Raw genomic sequence first — 18,945 nt, forward strand, 5'->3', positions numbered from 1 at the left:
GAAGTATTCTTCATTTCTTGAATTACGTTTTCTACTCTTGGTTCAAAGTTAAAAATCTCAAAATTAATGTACAGCTTGAAATGCTTTTAAAAGGCTTTGTGATCAGAAAAAAAAAGCATGAATTGCCTCTGCTACACATATTTTTAAGACTTATATTGAATATTACTTTCTTATCATGTCATAACTTGAGAGGCTCCAATAAGGTTTAGTATCAGCTAGAGTATTTGAAAATCCCTACAACTTCAATTATGATGTTCCATTACATGGAAGTGACATTTTATCGCAAGTAACCAATGTCACATTTTAAAAATTCACTTTTCATTAATTAATTCAGTAATCCATACATTCAGCAGATAGGTAAATTAGTTGTGTGCTAGGCATTGAGGAAAATGCAGACACTCTACCGCTTAGGAATATAACGTTCAGCTGCTGTTATAACCTCAGCCAATAAACACTTTGTAAGAAGATCTTGTACCCCTAAAAGGTCACCTTATACAATCCTTGCATATAAAAGAAGGCAAAGATGAGGACGGTTGGGGACCAAGGTGACATTATAAGGTTTATATCATGACACTGTACCTTAAAATAGAGCTTGTTGGGCAATGTTGGAAATTAGAGGTATGTTATTTTAGGTTCTAGCAACCCTTTGCTATATAACTTCAAAAACAAATGAACCTCTTATTCCGCTCATTTGCTGTCCTTAAGTGTCACTTGAGTTTAGTATGCTGGGACCCCAAGCACATAGAAAAGAACAAGAACACTTCAGAACACACCCTCACCTAGAAGTAGGGATATCTCCAGGCAGTTTATAAATCTCTGTTCCTGAGAAAGGCTTCACTCTGGCTTGCTAAGCATTCCTGGGGGATTTGTATTACAATACAATTCAATGGTGTAATTTACAGAAAGGGCCATTATAGCTGTGAATTATTGATAACTATTGTCTGAATCTTCTAGCACACTGTAACAATTTATATTCTGTTACTAATAAAAGGAGGTAAGGGTGAAAAACAAAAATGGAATTTAAATTGTATAAGTAATGTAGGAATATTTCATTTTTATACATGAGGTTATAGTTTATTTTTGTCTCAGGTAATTTATAATTTATATGTTAATATTAGATACATATTTTAATTCTAATACCAATACAAATATACTCTACTGTATTTCAAACTAAGATATAATAAATATAAAATATATTTTTACCTTGTAACTATAATTTAAGGTAAAAAATATGGAGCATTATATATGATAAAATTATTTTTACTATATAAGTATAATTTAAATTTAAAAAACTCTATTTTCTTTTGCCTGTTTCGGAGTTCTTTAAATGTCTTAAAACCTCTACCATTAGAAAATTCAGTGAAACAAACTGAAAAAGAAGATCAGTATTGTGCAAATATCTCTATGAAATTCTCTATGTGGATACAAATATACCTCATTTAAAAAAGATATTTTATTATCTACTCAATTTTATAACTGTTGAAATAATCATGATATCAAATATAAGTGATAAACCATCAACACAAAGTAAAACAAAACCATGTTTGCATGAAGTTTTGTTAATTACGTGTGTTTGTTTTTTAAAGTATTGAGTACAAGATCTTTAAGAAACAAGGGCTGATATCTTCCTTCATTAACCACTAGTCTTCAGCTATAACGTGCAAAAGCAAATTTAAAGAGACTGTGGTATTTATCAGAAGTGACCAGCTGGGCACCGAAACCTGCCTCATGGTGAGGAGATGCTGGTCCAGTTTCTGTGACCCAGTGAGCTACCTTGAAGCTTGAGCTTCTCCTTCTCTTCTAGAGAATCACCTAGACCAATGATTCTCAAAGCGTTCAAGGGTGTTATTTTGCCCCCAGTGGATATTTGGCAATGTCTGGAAACATTTTCGGTTGTCAAAACTTGGGGCAGGGGACCAAGGGGAGCTACTGGCATCTGGTGGGTAGAGGCCAGGGATGCTGCTAAACATCTTTTGATGCACAGAACAGCCCCACAAAGAATTATCTAACTACTAATTTCAATAGGGCCAAAGACGGGAAACCCTGACCTGGAAGGATCTGGATTGGGTGTTGGGGAACATTTAGAACGAAAGTCCAAAAAGCCTGTGAATGTGTGTGTGCGCGTGTGTGTATATACACCCATCTATACATATATTGGCAATGGAGATAGATCATGCTCCTGTTTAACTTATGCAAATGCAAAGGCAAGGGAATATGTTTGGGGGAGCGGGAGGGTAAAGAGAGGAATTTTAAATAGTCTTGGCAATTGGTAATTCTTCCTGATATTAAATGTGTCCATTCCCCAAAGTGAAGATGCATGAAGTATAGGCCTGCCATGTCTTCAGTAAGTATCAATTCTCTGTGTTTCTTAGAGTATAAATTGAAGACCAATCTAATGTTTAAAGATGTATTTTGTACAGCATTGAGGTTTTTTTATTCATCAATATTTTAGCCAGGGCTCAAGTGAAGATCCAGCAATCACAGGAAATTTTGATAATTCAGTCATGCACCACAATAGGCTCATTTGGGTGTGAGAATTTTACCTGGGAGGTACTAAACACACCTACATTGAATTATGAAATATTTCTTCAACTATTAAAAACCAATACAAATGAGATACCACTACACACCTACCAGAATGGCTAAAATAAGAATGGTAAGAACATCAAATGCTGGGGAGGATGCAGAGAAACTGGATCACCAATAAAATTGCTGGTGATAATGTACAATGGTTCAGCCGCTCTGGAGAACTGTTGGGTAGTGTACTGCAAACTAACCATGCACTTACCACATGACCCAGCAATCGAATTCCTGGGCATTTACCCCACACAAATGGAAATCACATAAAATCCTGTACACAAATGTTCATAGCAATTTTATGACAACAGCCCCAGACTGGAAACAACTCAACAGAGTGAATGGTTTAACTGTGGTACATCCATACCATCAAATAGTACTACTTGGTAATGAAAAGGATCAAACTACTGATACAGGCAGCAACTTGGATGAACCTCCAGAGAATTGTGCTGACTTAAAAAAAAAAAATGCTGGGGCGGCTGGATAGCTCAGTTGGTTAGAGCACGAGCTCTGAACAACAGGGTTGCTGGTTCGATTCCCGCATGGGATGGTGGGCTGCGCCCTCCACAACTAGATGAAAGACGACTTGGAGATGATGGGCCCTGGAGAGACACACTGTTCCCCAATATGCCCCCCAAAAAAAATAAATAAATAAAAATGCCAATCTCGAGGGGTTATATACTGTATGATTACATTTATGTAACATTCTTGAAGTGACAAAACTATAGAAATGAAGAACAGATCACTAGTTGCCAGAGGTGAAGGATGGTGGACAAGGGCAGGTGAAGGGTGCACAGGACCTCTTTGTACATTATTTTGCAGCTTCCTATGTATCTATAATTATTACAAAATATAAAAACTTTTTAAAAATCCTATTTCTATACCAACACAGCCCTGGGAAACAAGAGCGTCCAAATGGCCATATTCACAGCAGTAGAGTTGGTCAGTGTTGTTCTTAGCTCTTGGTAGTGGCAGCCCTATGCACCTCTAAAATACATTCTTTTCCAATTCTATCTTTTGTATTTACTGCTTTGCTTGGTATTTTTGTTTTTACTTTAAGGACATAAATACATGTACACAAGCATATATGCAATTTCATTTCTGAGTATAGTTTTAAATACAAGGTATGTAATATTGTAAAATAATCTAAGTGTTGTAAAGAATAAAACAGATAAAGAAGAAATGCTTTCTTGGATGATGCTACGTAACAAAGACTCTTTCCTTAACCAAATTTTAGTCAGGCTCCTCTGAGCCCTCCTCTTGACTAGGCCTTGACCTTGGCCTCGGTCCTTGCTGGGCCTGCACAACCCAGTGTTAACAATAGATAAATAAGTACTAAGGAGATAATGTACAACATGATGACTATAGTTAACATTGCTGTATGTTATACGAGGTCTCACAATTAAGTTCGCGAACTTGTTGCAACGATGTTGCTAAGCTTTTTTGATATCAGAGGGATTATTCATTATGAATTTGTACCAACTGGACACACGGTTAACCAAGGTTACTACTTGGAAGTGCTGAAAAGGCTGCATGAAAAAGTTAGACGACCTGAAGTTTCCGCCAACAATTCATGGCTCTTGCATCACGACAATGCACCAGCTCACATGGCACTGTCTGTGAGGGAGTCTTTAGCCAGTAAACAAATAACTGTATTGGAACACCCTCCCTACTCACCTGATCTGGTCCCCAGTGACTTTTTTACCCAAAGATAAAGGAAATATTGAAAGGAAGATATTTTGATGACATTCAGGACATCAAGGGTAATACGACGACAGCTCTGATGGCCATTCCAGAAAGAGTTCCAAAATTGCTTTGAAGGGTGGACTAGGCACTGGTGTCGGTGCATAGCTTCCCAAGGGGAGTCCTTCGAAGGTGACCATAGTGATATTCAGCAATGAGGTATGTAGCACTTTTTCTAGGATGAGTTCACGAACTTAATTGTCAGACCTCGTATATGAAAGTTGTTAATCATAAGAGTTCTCACCATAAGGGAAAACAATTTTTTTTTTTTGTTTTTTTAAGGATTTTTTTTTGGGGGGAGTGTATCTATGTAGATGATAGATGTTAACTAACATACTGTGGTAATCATTTCACGATATATGTAAGTCAGATTATTATGTTGTACACCTTAACCGTATATAGTGCAGTATGTCAATCATAGTTCAATAAAACTGGAAGAAGAGAAAAATTGGTATAGTTATAAAAAAGTAATCCTGTTAAGTCAGTTTAGAGAGAATCCTCCACCCTCGATATCTGATAACCCTGGCCTGCCTTCAGTAAGAATCTTGTGAAGTCAGCTTAGCAAGACTCCCCCACCCTTGATGTCTCCTTTCAGTAATTTTCCATCACTCTATAAATTCCTGGCTGTCTGTGCTGTATTTGTATCTCTCTCCCGTTGCTATCTCCATAGTCCTGAATAAAGTCTTCCTTACTGTTTTAACAAGTGTCAGAATAATTTTTTCCTTAACATATGAAAACTAATGATACGTGATCATGTCCATCAATGAGATTTGGTACTGTTTTAGCATATTAGGAAAATTTGTCCTACAAAGGTATGCTTTTAGCAACGAATTACAGTTTTCTCATACTTTACAGGGATATTTTTATATATACATGCAAATGTGCATGCATTTGTACATGTGTGCACACACACACAGTATCTGCCTAAAGAGATGCCTTTATATCATTACATCCATGTAGACAGATATGCATGCCTCTATGTGTGTGTGTGTGTGTGTGGGTGTATTCAGAGGCTAACAAGTGGAAATGTCCATAAAACCCAACTTCTTTGAAACCTTAAGTTTGTTTCCAGAAAATGTAAGGGTAGCCTAACATTTCTTAATGCCTGATATGTAACCAATACTCTGTTAAGTGCTTTATATTTTGTTTTTGATACATAGTTCTTCATTTAGTCATTACATAAACCCTATGACTTGGTAATAGCATTTCCATTTTCCAGGTAAGAAAACTTGGAAGGCTTAAGGAATCAACCCAAGGTCACAGAACTAGGAAGTAGCACATTAGCATCCCTCCCAAGGGTCTCTCATTTTGTGCTTTCAAATCTACTGACTAGAGTGATTCTCTTAACTAAACAGTAGTTTTCACCGCTGTCAAAATAATGTCAAACACCATTGTGCTAAACCTGGCATTTTCACTTTTTTTCCCTTAAAGAAAGATGTCTTTGTTCAAATAAAATCTTAATCAGAAGCCTAATATTTTGGAAAAGCAGAATAAAACATCCGAATGCTTCTTGTTGAAATGGCAGAGAGCTAGAGGATGGCTCTTGCTCCCTCATCTCTTCCCTCTCCCTGTCTCTGTGCAAAAATCACTCTCCTCCTGCCACATGCAGTTCTCCTCTGTGGAACTCTGAGGAGCAAAGGTCGAAAGGCACTTCAGTGGACTACTACCGGGAGAAAATTCTCCATGGATCCCTGGCATTTTGCACACCTTATGAGCAGAAGCACTGGGATCCCTCAGCTTAGGACCCACATCTACGAAGCAAACCTACTACCTGCACAGCATCCACCTGTGCTATCCCATGGGACCTGGGAGGCAAAGAGAACCAATGTGAACATGAAGCTCATGCTACTTGCTGTGCTGTGAGTGTAATAAGGTCCTTTGTCTCTGACCCAGGAGTCTCATGTCTTCCGCCAACATCTAAGATACACTGGCAGGCTAAATTGTTGGCCTGCAAATAGGATAAAGTCTCAGACTCTTCACAATTCTTGATAACCACCATTCTAGAACTTATGTAACACACACTTACACAGTACTTACTTTGTATCAGGTGCTATTCTAAGTGGTGGACAAATACTAACTCATTGAATCTCCGTAACAAACTTGTAATACTGGCACTGTGACTGTTATTTCTATTTTGCAGGGGAGGTATCTGCAAAAACACATGATGAAGTAGTTGGATCAGTCGCATAAAATGATAAGCACTTGTTGTGTATATGTATAAGCACCAAATGATTTTCTTGGTTAAAAGAAAGAACATACTTTGAAACCTCAGACCCATGTAAAGGTCCTCCTCTAGTTGGTCTTGATCATAAAGCCTCAGTCTTCAAGAGGGATGATACAGAACCACCCTGAAGTGCAGAAATGTTAAAGTTGCTCTTATAAATGATGCACCCTGACATTTGCTTTCTGAGAGGAGAACTAGAGACTATTTCCCCAAAGTCTTTTCCAGGGTCTTGAGGATTTAAAGTGGAACCTCTTTACTTCCTTGGAAAATGGTCGCAATTCCAACAAACTGAGTACTGACAACATAAGCATCCTCCCAGAATTAGACCCCCAGGAGCAAGCTTTCAACACGCTGGAGGTTATTTTTGCTTTATAAAACTCAGCCCCTTGATATTCGCTGGCTAGAGAGTGGAAGAGAAAGTGATAAACAGGCCTAGAAATCTAGGCTCTCACATGAATGTTTACTGTGAACCAGCTCCACTTCCATTCACATAAAATCTTGAGAATTAGCTCTGTTACTACAGGAGTCCCTTTAGGATTATCTGTGACATACTTGGGGACAGTCAACAAGATACAGCACTCTGGTGAATGATTATAGATAGCCTAAAATTGAATACCAAGAAAAATCTAAAATGCAGGATGTGAAAAGACACCACCCCAGAAATACAAATGGCCTTGAAAAGATGCAAAGATGCTCAACATCACTTATAAGAGAAATGTGACGCTCCAGTGATATCTCTTTTCATGTATCAAGTAGGCAAAGGTGTACAAGTTGGACAATGCACTCTCTTGGGAAGGCTCTGGGGAAGCACTCACACACTGGGTAGGCAATTTTACGTATTCATCAAAATTAGAAACTGTGTGCACCCTTTGACCCAGAAATCCCACTTCTGGGATTTGTAATACAGACACACCTGCCCCACACAAACAGATGAATGCACACGGCTTTTCTATGTACATTGTTTTCATGACCAAAAATTGCACACAACTCACATGACCACCAGTAGAAAAAGCATCAAACAAATTATGGTATGTTGTCACAAGGGAATGCTATGCAGTTGTTTAAAAAAAAAAAAAAGAGGGTGGGAGAAGCTCTGTGTACTGTTATGGACAGATCCCCAGGATATATTTAAGTGGGGGAAAAATAGGGTGTACATAGTATATATGGAAGGCCACTATCTATGTAAGATAAGGAAACTATATTTGTACTTGCCTATGATAATCAGAAAAACTGCTGGGAGTCTGCCGTTGATACCTAGAAATGGATATCACTATAGGAGATGTATAGTATATTTCACAATTTTGGACAGCTTAGGAGTGGCAATGTTTATATATCAATTAAGGATTCCAGAAATCCTCTAAAGAAGTTTTTCTTCAGGATACTAGTATTCAAATTAGCATAAAGATCAGACATGGAATACAACACTCTGAGCTGACTGTATCAAACACCGTTTGAAGTCCCTTAGGATCACAGGACTTGCGCCTATCCCAATTACTTTCATACTGTTTCTTTAAATGATCCACACAGCTCATCAGCAATTTACCTGGTTAAAATTCAGTTGGTTTAGCAGGGCTTCTTAGGTTTCCTGCATTCAGACAGAGGATTTGCAAAAGAACTAACAACAAAAGGATTGAATTAGAAAACAAGAGCAAATGGTCGATTTTTAAAGGGGAACCACAAATACATATTCTTGTGGGCTTTTGTATGATTACATTTGTTAATAAGGAATGCTAAAACATGTGCACCAAAAACCGTTCAAGGTCCTTTGGTAGCAAATTATACTTGTAAATCTGATGTAAGTTGATCACTGGAAGAACTCACACTCTTTGAAGATTTGAATTCATAAATGTATGAAAGAATTAAATGGTTCTTTTCCCTGGTGATATAAAGTATTAAATGGCAGGACAAAAAATATGTTTGAAATCAACTGAGGAAATAATTCATTTTGAAAATTATTCAATAAAAATGTTAAATAGGAAAAATATGTTGGGCTAGTTTCTACCGGATGAATAAAGCAGAAATATGCAATGGGCAAAGTTAAGAATGATAAGCTGGGACATGTCCCATCAACCTCTTTGTCATTTTGTTTTGTTTTTGTCTTTCAACTATGGCAGTGTTGGGCTCAGTAATCTATTCCTTCCCCGTAAGACAAAGAAAGGAAGACTAATTCTGATCAGCAGAAAACTGGCTGGCCTCTTGGAGCCTTACGAGGGCAGAGGCCTATCAAGGAGAAATGAATGTCTGAACACTGCATCTTAGATAAAAATCCTCTTGGATCGTGCAGAAGACTCACTGGAAATGGGAAATACAAGTCAACGAGGACGAGTTTGGCTTCTTGGAGGTCAGAACTAAACATACAAAATTAATAAAATGATGCTGAAGTAAACAAGAAAGTGAAATTGCTCATCCTCGGGGATGAGGTAACGAATATTGATGTAATTTCCAAGCAGAAAAGCACAACTAGGTCAAAGCATGTTGGCCTAACATAATAAGCATTTTTGCTCCCAGAATTTTACCATGTAGGCTGTGTCTGCAGGCATTAATGTCTTCTGTTATCAATGTGTGGGGCTGTCACAAACAATTCATGTCTTATCACTCTCTTTGTTAGTTAAACCAAAACAATGTAGTTTACATGTGAACCATTTCAATTCTGACAGCTGAAATGTTAGAAAGGGGAAATGTTAAAAATATTCAGAAAGTGTCTCCTCCAGGCTGAGAAGCATTAAGCAATAAATATTCATTGTTTAATAGTCTACTATCAAGTTTTTCTCTATTCAGAAAGCCAGTTATTACGACTCTTTTCTTCTTTCACTCAGAGCCACATAAAAAGGGCAGCAGCATCAATATCCCTTTAGAATTCCACCTTAAATTAAACATTGATCAATGGAAAAATACTGAACTTTGTTGAGTCACTCACTGAAGAGCCAGTTTTTCTAGTCTGCTTTCACCATATATTGACTAAAAGCACTCACACTTTTTTCTCCCTTCTATTTCTTCCCTTTCATTTTCCTGCACTATTTCTACAAAGCACAACTGCTTCATTCGTAGAGAAAAGGACTCATCTCACTCCTTAGACTTTCTTCTGTGTAAATGTAGTTTTTACTCTCTGACATTTTCACACTTATCTAAAGTCAGAGCAAAGGATATATATAAACAAAGAAGCACAAAACCCAAATATCAGACTATCTTACTACTTGAATTTTTTGGATTGTATTGTCTCCTAAAGGTGATCAGCCTTTCGTGATTCTTGACTCATTATAAACCACCAATCCATTCGAATTGTCTTGGAATTTATTAGCACATTAAATTAGCATGTGACCCAAACCATTCAAATTACATCTTACTAGAAGGCAAGTGGTACAGTCAAAAGAGAATAAGATGGGGAGTCTAGAAGACTCAAGTTCTAGATGTAAACTTGCTCATACCTTGCCTCCCGGTGGAAGGTAAAGCCTTCCTCTGTGCTAAAATTTCAACCCGCACACACTAAACTTTTCACTAGTACACTTTGTCTGAATTCTTAAAGCACCGCCTATGGAAGATTTGATCCTGTGTAAATGAACAGATTTCTAATATTAGGCGATTCCTTCCATTGACATGATGCTTTGTCTGGTCACTCATCTAATTATTGGTAATTCAGCAAGGCATTCAATGAATTCTATTTGTCCACAAACAGCTCCTTTCCTCTTCATTGTCTGGGGAAGACCACCTCAAAATACATACAACTGAAGTCACACTACACAACTTGATATATGACAGATAACATAGCCTGCTTCATGGACCCTTTGAAAATGTATTAGTTCTGTTGTCTTCCTAAACCATTAAATATCTCAGAAATTTTTATTTCATAATTTAACCATAACTCTCAGATGGTCTGTCACACCCAGAGCAGTGAAAATGCTTTGTCCAGCATGTGTCTTGAATTTCACTGTAGAAAATGTGGCTGCCATATGCATGGAGTAGAATGGAAGACTTCAGTCTTCTCCTAGAAACAATCTCTCAGTTGCTGAGTGACCTTGGGCATGCCCCTCACCTGGCAAAATAAACCAAGTACACATGCACCAAAGGCCTAAAAAACATCAGGTTGGGCCCAATAAGTGTAAACAGCAGATTCTCTCTCTTTGCTTTTAGGCTTTGTGTTATTGGAGGGCAAATCCTATTTCTTAACCATTTCTGTAGCCCCATTATGAGGAGTAAAAGCCAAGCTGCCTGCATGTTCTGGGCTGTATCTTTACCCAGAACACAATCGAATGAACTAGATGGCTAAGCAATCACGACATATTTTAATTTTCCTCAAGTTTCAATCTATTTAGTCCTTGTGTTCCCCCAACCTTTCTAATGCCCGTTCTTCCTCATATCCCCTCTGATCTTAAGAAGCACTTTCCATTCTCTTTCCTGCTAAAATTCATCTGGCACTTGCCTGTAAAATATGTAATGATTCTTATTGTGTGTCAGGCACTGTGCTTGGACCTGGCGATTTAAAGGTGATTAAGATGTAACTCTTGCTCTTGAGTAACTCGGTCCCAAGATAGGCCAATGATTAACTGGCAATATATACACCATTTCAATTACCTGTGTGGCTAAGAGGAAGCTCCAGCTCTTTCCTTTCCATATATTCTAATCCAAATAGTACTCAGCTTACAAAGAATCTGCTTACAACAACCCAAACCCACAAATGCCGTTCCTCCCCTCACATGACCCCCTGTGGTTCCCTGGCTGTCATTCACAAAGACCGCAGTGAATCCAGAGTTCAGGCAGGATGCTGAGAAAAAAGCAAGCGAAGAGCTCTGACCCCAGTGGCAGACACACCAGCAACTCCTGTCTGCCAAAGCCACAGCCTTGCCTACAAATGTCCCTGAAAGGGCAATCATGACTTTTGCAGCTCCGGGCTCTACTGCCTGCTAATATTTCCCCAATTACACATTCATCCTGAAGGTTAAAGGGCTAACAGTCATGAGCTTTAGCACAGCCATATTGCTTGTCTCCCAACATCTGCTTGTCTAGAGGAAATAGAAGTGTGGTTTGGGGGTGGAGGAGGAAAGGGTGGGAAGATGGGCAATTATGAAAACTCAATTCTCTGTATATTAGGATAGGCCTGGGAGAGACACTCCAGTGGGACCCAAAGGATATAAGAAGGATGGAGAAAGAAAGGTGAAAACTATTGCTAACTTTTCCTAGTTCAAATACTGCCAAGACCGGCCTGCTACCGAAAGCATGGCAACTCTTTCTCCTTTTATGTTCCACCCTGTATAACATGGAAGCATGGCCTCAAAACTAAGAACTTCCTCTGACATTCATCAGATTGGTTATTTTTTTAAATAGCGTTTTGAGATTGTCTCAACCATAGCATCATTTCTCATTGGAAAATGTTCTGAGGTTTCAAACAACAAACTCTTAGAGCATAAAGCATTTGTAGATTGGGGACTGCCTATGACTTATTTTTCACTATTAAGAATGATTAATAAAATTACTATTTAATAATTATCTTAACTAGGAATTCATAAATTTCTACAAATGGATATATGGATAAATAGTAACTAAATTTCACAAATACAAATAATTTCTCAAGTCTCCTAAATTCAGTAAATTTTTGGCTACCATCGATTTGTCAAGTAGATTCTTATCCATACAAATATAGTTATTAATGAGCAGGCATTTTGTCCATGAATAACTTACATTGTGCTATTGGTACAATAAACTGTATACCACATCAAAAGTTCTTTGAGGGGAGGGACCATATCAAAATCATGTTTGTAACCCAAAAGTGGCCCGGCTAAATGATAATAATCATTTAAAGGAGTTTTTCTGAATGAACTACTAAATATATTAATTCTGTAAGTACTCAGTTCTGAGAAGAAATGAAGGAGAACCATTGTATTGTATCATCATAAACAGTATATATAAAACCTTCAAATCCAGTTGTACTGCAAATGATTGGCACCTCTCCCATTTTTTTTATTTATTTATTTTTTTGCCTCTTTTTACCCAGAACTTCTCTTTTATAGCACAAAGCAGATAAATTCTTAGGGTTTTTTTGTTGTCGTTATTAGGAAAGTCCCGTCAATTTTTTGAGCTCCTTAACACCACCTGACCTCCTGCAGGCATTAACCATCCTGATCTGTGTTAATGAAGTATTTTCTTCCAAAGGCAAAAAAATCTCGTGGATCCAAAAGGGTCCCTAATATTTTGTCCTTTCGTTTAAAGAAATTTCTAGAACATACCAATAATAAAACCAGGCAAAAACAAACAAAAAAAAAAACCCTTGCAGAACTAAAGCCCTGAGATGAGTTTCATGTGAAATAAAAGGAGTTGATAATGAGCCAGAAAGAATCATGTTGATAAACTGCCCCATATCTAAATGGAGATTAGATTCCTGTTGGACCTGGCTTTGTAGCCCTTTCTTTAATCCCAGCGTATTTGATATTCTCTTCCTTGAATGAACTTGTTTTCACTGTGGCTCTGGTCACAAGATTAAAGATCGTTAACTAATTGTTCCAAATAAGCAGAGCAATTCTCTATGCCTCTGATCGCCCGGCTGCAGCTCCCAGCAGCGGAGTCCACCGCCTGGCCTTCCACCATAAACACTTCAAGCCTGACCTCTGCAGGTGGAGAACTGAAATGCACACTGTCCAATCAGATCGTGGTCCTCAAAATTCCACCAAGATCTGAAAACACAAACACTCACACTAAATACAACAGGGATACTGATATAACATGTTGGACTTGTCTTTCATTTTATAAGTTGCTTTTTGAAAGTAGCAACCACTTGATTAGAAAGCATTTAAATTATATTTGCAAAATACTCTGGTCATGGTTAGCCATTAATTATTTTTTGTCTATGGAGGAAAAATCCAAATGATTTGGATGAACTGGGATCCTCAAATCATGCGGATTTAAAAATGATTGGCCCCACCTTTTTCTAATCAAACAAATTACTTTTTGTCCAGTGACCAAATCGCCCCCACCTTTCACCAGCGCACAGCCCAGGTTGCCATAGCTACCTTGGATGTCTATTTACCACACAAGGGATAAAAGCCAGGAGACATCTACATACAGGCTTAGCCTTAAAACTTGCTGGAATGTCTGCGGATAACATGCAACTACCAATTAAAGGATTTGCTTGCAGCCTACACGGTCCACAGCCAAGCAAACTACGAACATACGTTATAACGAATGGCAAGAAAAGGCCAACTCGAAAAAACCAATGAGGATCTTTAATCTGACAGCAAGTCTTAGGGTTATAACACTCCCTGAAAAGGAGAGATAGCAGGGAAGAAATGAAAATTCTATCGTGTGTTGAAAATATTGAACCTTTAAACCACGTGCAAAAACTTAAAACATCTGCTGATATTTAAAATTCTCAGCTACATATTTAAAATTCCGGTTAGTTACAGTATCTTTCTATTTGATGTCACTGAAAGCTGCCTGATCTAACAGTTGGGATAAATGAGAACAGAAATGCCTTTTAAACTCTTACAGGCTTGACTTTCAAATGAAGGAAACCATAAAGCACACTTGGGATACTACGTGCTAGGTACAGAAGGAGAAAAAAGACGTGGAGGAGAGTTGTGTTTTAATCCTCGGACTAGCACTGGGAATGGCGAGCCTGCACAGGTAGTCTGTCTCTCCAGGTGGGTAGAATTCATCCTCAGACTTGCACCGAACTTGCTGTGTATCTTTGTACTTCATCTTTCTCTGTGTTCACCTCACCATTTGTTCAATGAGGATCAGATTGCCACCTCCTTCTCTTCTGGGGATGTGGCAGAGAATAAATAGACCGTGTTTGTAAAGGACTTTCTAATCCTCAAAGGAAAGATTCATACAAAGACATTCATTATTAAAGCAGATGTCCTTGGGCATTTTAATTCCAATCTAAAGAATGCAAAATGGGCTAATCAAACTGAGTCACAGCTCCCTTAGAATACCACCATCCTAGCCTTGCAAGAATTTAGCAGCTGCTTAAAGCATTGGCTAACTACCTCATTTTTTTCCTTCACTCTATAAGGCGACTGCAATGATTTGTTTTAGTCCATCAGAAATAGAGTGCGCACCTTCTCTCAGCGTGTTTTCCAAAGTCATCAGGATATTAAAAACACAAAAAATGTCTGGTAGGCAGTTTTGTCTGAAGAACTTGATTTTTTTTTTCAGCTCGAGAAAGAATTATTTGTTCTTTTCATATGTAGGGACAATGGGTGGCGTGCTATTTGGGGAGGATATTTGCAGTTGTGGGAATGCCACAGGCAAACCTGTTGTTTTTGGCTGGGCTTCTACAACAGGTGGCCATGCCTTTCCTTTTGCCTGGGAACATAGCAAATTCCTTCTCAAGGAAGTTTCAGGAAAGTTTCCCATTTATGATCACAGTGAAGAGAAAGCTTGGCACAACATTTTTAAATTGCTTCCTGATAAAGGCAAATAGGGTTTACACTTTTCTTTTGGCCTAACTCAGCATGACCTCAGGAACCCTCAAAGAATACTATCTCTCTATGCCACTCTTTCCACCAACCTGGCAGAAGGCAAAACTCCTCTGAATCTCATAGCCAGTCAGGGAGCTTTCTAATTCTGCTGGCAATTTCTGGCTACCCGCTGTGGCGAGTCAGTGGCAGGGGTCTCTTGGCTGCCACACCATTCATTGTTCAGCATTTGTGCCGCCCGCCCTAGGGACGGATCACTCCTCAGTGAAGAGATTGGATTTCATTGCTGAGCTGATGACACACGGACCTGTTTGATAGTTAACCCTGCAAACCCAGAGGGGCCGCAGGGCCGAGATGACAAATTGGCTGGTGGGTGTGATTCACCCTGCCTGGACGCAAGTTTTCCCTCTAGAGAAACTCAAATAGTTAGGATCAATCCACGCCAATAACTCCACCATCTTGCTCCCCTCCACATTCGTGCTCCTGCCGTAGTAGAACAATGTGTTACATTCCTGAAACGCTGGACTACCCGACTCTTTGGATGAGCAATGGCTGTTCCACTCTCCTTCTCCTCCCCTGCATCCCACCCTCTTTTTCAAGTACTGAACCGGCCAACATTTTCTTAGACATACGGAGTTGTGGGACTCAAAAGCTGCCCATTCATTCAATAACTAAGGAGTTACTACATGTGTGCCCTTAACAATTCACTACTGGGCTGAATTCCAATTCACGTGAATGCCACACTGAGCTAGGCATGGGAAAAATCGTGCCAAGTTCAGGACAGCATGCCTTTGGCACCAGGCACGGGGAGTGCCACTGCTCCAGAGGAACTGTGTGGGAACAGGGATTCTGAAAACTGAGCTCAGACACCATCAAGGAGAGGACAGGTGGCTCCGCGCAGGATCAAATGACTTCTTTGTTCCAGCCAAGGACCTTTGTCAAAAATGTTTTGCGTTCCTCGTTTTCTTTTTAAATCCTTTCCATTTAGGCTGCTCGCCCCTTTTCCCCATGCCATCTGATTGCTCGACAGAAAAAGAATGGGGTCAGACTGTGAGTTTGCAGAACTTAAAAAAACTGAGCCTCGGCTGCACAGTTGCCAGCAAGACAAGGGCAATTCATTGAAAACACACGAACTTGCTCCTCTGATTTTTCTGCACTCACTGAAGCTTGCCAAGCAAACGAGGGGGCAAGAAGGCAGAGGCTGTGTGCGCCTGACCATTCGGTGGGGGCTCTGCTAAACCCATTGCCCCAGGCCCCTAAATGAAAAATTTGCTTCCTATGCAAATCTGCAAATCACTTCCCGCAGAGTGCAGGGTGGCTGGTGCCCAACCCACTTAGAAGAAGAAAAAGTGAAGATGCTAACTTTTCCTACCCAGATTTAATCAGAACTGGCAAAAACAATCACTCCTTGGAATTCTCAGCCCTCGCCAGCCTACTGGTGTGTTTTTCCAGTCTTGTCTTTCCCTTATATGAGTATTGATCTTGATATTTAAATATTGACATAAGATTCTTCCATAACTTTAATTGCGTTGTAAATTACACCCTCTTCTTAGCTTCCTACACCCACTTTTTCTTTTCTTAACGGCAAAGCTGTAAACAGTGACTGGGCTGATAAGGAATTTTATCATCATGCCCCGGAGCCACAGAAGAAGCTGCTGGTTTAGAATTCTTTCCAACGGCTCATTTCAGTACTCCCTGAGCCCTTAGCTCACTACTTTCAGGGTTGTCTTCTCACGTCCAGAAGCAATATGCTTTCAAAACTGCTAGAACAGAAAAACAAATCTGCATTTTTCTGGAAGGACTGTCTGTGCTCAAGTAGAGCTGTTTCCACCTTCTCGGTAAGAGGCCGCGTGTAATTCTTTTTTAGGATATTCAATTGTCTTTATTCTAACCTAAGGCATAGGACAGAGGCTGAAAGCTCCAGATAGATCCTGCACAATACATTCCATCAACTGCAAACTGGAGTTGATTTACATACTCTACAAACCGCTTTTAAGCCCTTCACAATGACTGCCTGACATCACCAATCACCAGTAGAGGAAAAAGTGGGAAGGGGTGGTGAGGGGGCTGGGAGGGGTGGGGGGCACCTCAGAAAATCTGCTTCTTTCGTTCCCTTAGGAAAACGCAACCGCGGCTTTACACCAAATGGACCCACTTGGCCAGGCATCTATCTGCTAATCCTGCAAGCTCTCCGGAGTAACGTCCCAGGGATCTCAAGCAGCGCCCTCCCTCGCCACCCGCCTGTGCAGCCCCTGGAGCCTACCTGCCTCATGTTTAGAATTCCATGACCCATCCGGCAGGGAGTGAGCTGCCTCGAAGCCCACGCCTCGGTCGTCAGAGGGGAAACACCAAACCCAGCAGAAGCCCGCAAGACAAAAGCAACTCAGCGAGATCCACAGGCAGCAAAGAGCACGTTTTCTTCCGCTTTTTTCTTTGATCTGTTGCTACACGCTCTCTGCCCAAGACAATGTCAAGTTTCTCAAGCTTTTCTCCCCCAGCCTATGAAAAGTCGGGAGTAGGGAAGCGAGGACCGCCTGGCTCTTATTTCAAATCGGGTCTCAGAGACGTCGTAGGTGGGTGGCGAGGGCCCCCGGAGGCGCCTGGCCAATCAGGAGGGAGGGGTGGACCCTGGGAGCGGGAGAGGCTGCCTCTGCGAGGATTAGAGAGCTAGTAGCAGGATTTAAATGACTGGAAGCAGCTGGAAACATTGTCCAAAGCTCCAAAAGTAAAAGATGAGTTCTATTCTTATCTCACAGCTCGGGGTCGGCTCAAAGCTTAACTTGCTTCGGACCTTAGGGCCTTGCCGTTGAAGAGCTCCCTAAAAGCTTTTGGAGGGTACAGAGTTATTTCAGCCAGGAAAGTACAACTCTCAGGACCCAGCCCTTTTTTAAAAAGGTTGCACTGAGGTCCTATTTTTGCAAAGACACTGGGAACGAAATTGTTGTACAGAACCCCTTAACTGAAACAAGCAGCAATCAAGGGAGGAGAGTGTCACCTGCCTCATTTTCATAGAGATGAACTGTCCATGCATGTAAGAAAAACAAATCTTAATGGGAGTGTGCACACAAACCTGCTGAAATGCAGCAAATGAACAAGAATTTTTGTCTAGTGAGGCCCTGAGACAGAATTTTAGATAATAAAATTATCAGTAAAATAAACACTGATGTTCAAGAAGACACTTTAAAACAAAATAAGTGTATCTACCTTTATGGTTCACCTTATCTACAGGGTTGAGTTGGAGAACTTATTAACATTGTCTTAGCAGGATGGGAGGAAAGCTAACTGGTTTCGTATAAACTTAAACCCAGAGTTAAAAATAATTTCCAAAGTTTTTTTTCTTAACTCCATAAAAACAGTAACTTTATTCAACTCTTAGCCAATGTGATTTCAACACAAATCTACCTTTTGGATTCCAAAAAAATGCAAGCAGAGCAAAGACTACTTGGTATAGCCCCAGTGACATATTTTTTTCCCAAAGAAGTGGCCAAAATTTTGTGAGAATGATTCAATAAATATTTTTAAATTTTGGCATCAGAGAGAGAGAAAAAAAGCATCTTAGCAAATAATGAATCGGCAGCGTCAGGAGTGTCATCTGCGTGGCCTCAATAGATGTGAGCTCTGCCCAGGTCTATGAAAATCTGGCAGCCCCATATTTGGGACCGGAGGGCCATCACCTCATTGCAGCCACCATCTTAGTAGGCTAAGAGCACACCTCGTGACACAAGCTGACTTCAGTCCTCGTCCGTTATGTACTTCAGAGCCCTTAACTATGACCTCGACTAGGGTTTCTCCACCTCAGCACTATTGACATCTGAGGTCAGATCATTATGAGGGGGGGCGGGAGCGGGGAGCTGTGCTGTGCATTGTAGGGTGTTTAGCAGCATCCCTGGTCTCGGCCCTCTAGATGCCAGTAATACCCCCACAGTCACAACAATCAATAATAATCAATTATCAAATGTCCCCTGGGGGTCAAAATCGTGCCCCACTGATGTA

At 39.9% G+C, this 18,945-nt stretch overlaps 1 protein-coding gene across 5 annotated transcripts in view; it reads right to left on the reverse strand.

The window, feature by feature from the left end:
• The window catches only part of MID1 (midline 1), a 318,886-nt gene that overhangs the window by 129,248 nt on the left and 170,693 nt on the right, over window positions 1-18,945 (reverse strand). Inside the window, exon 1 of one of the 5 annotated variants that reach the window (XM_019746336.3) lies at window positions 17,216-17,527. The exons of 3 other annotated variants lie outside the window; for them this stretch is intronic. The gene's annotated coding sequence lies outside the window, so the exon portion shown is untranslated. Of the gene's footprint in view, window positions 1-17,215; window positions 17,528-18,945 lie in introns of those variants that run through there. One more of the 5 variants, XM_019746333.3, reaches the window with a different exon arrangement.

The sequence above is a fragment of the Rhinolophus sinicus genome, chromosome 18, assembly GCF_057876585.1.
Source record: "Rhinolophus sinicus isolate RSI-liver-muscle chromosome 18, RSI-T2T, whole genome shotgun sequence".
Classification (NCBI taxonomy): domain Eukaryota; kingdom Metazoa; phylum Chordata; class Mammalia; order Chiroptera; family Rhinolophidae; genus Rhinolophus; species Rhinolophus sinicus.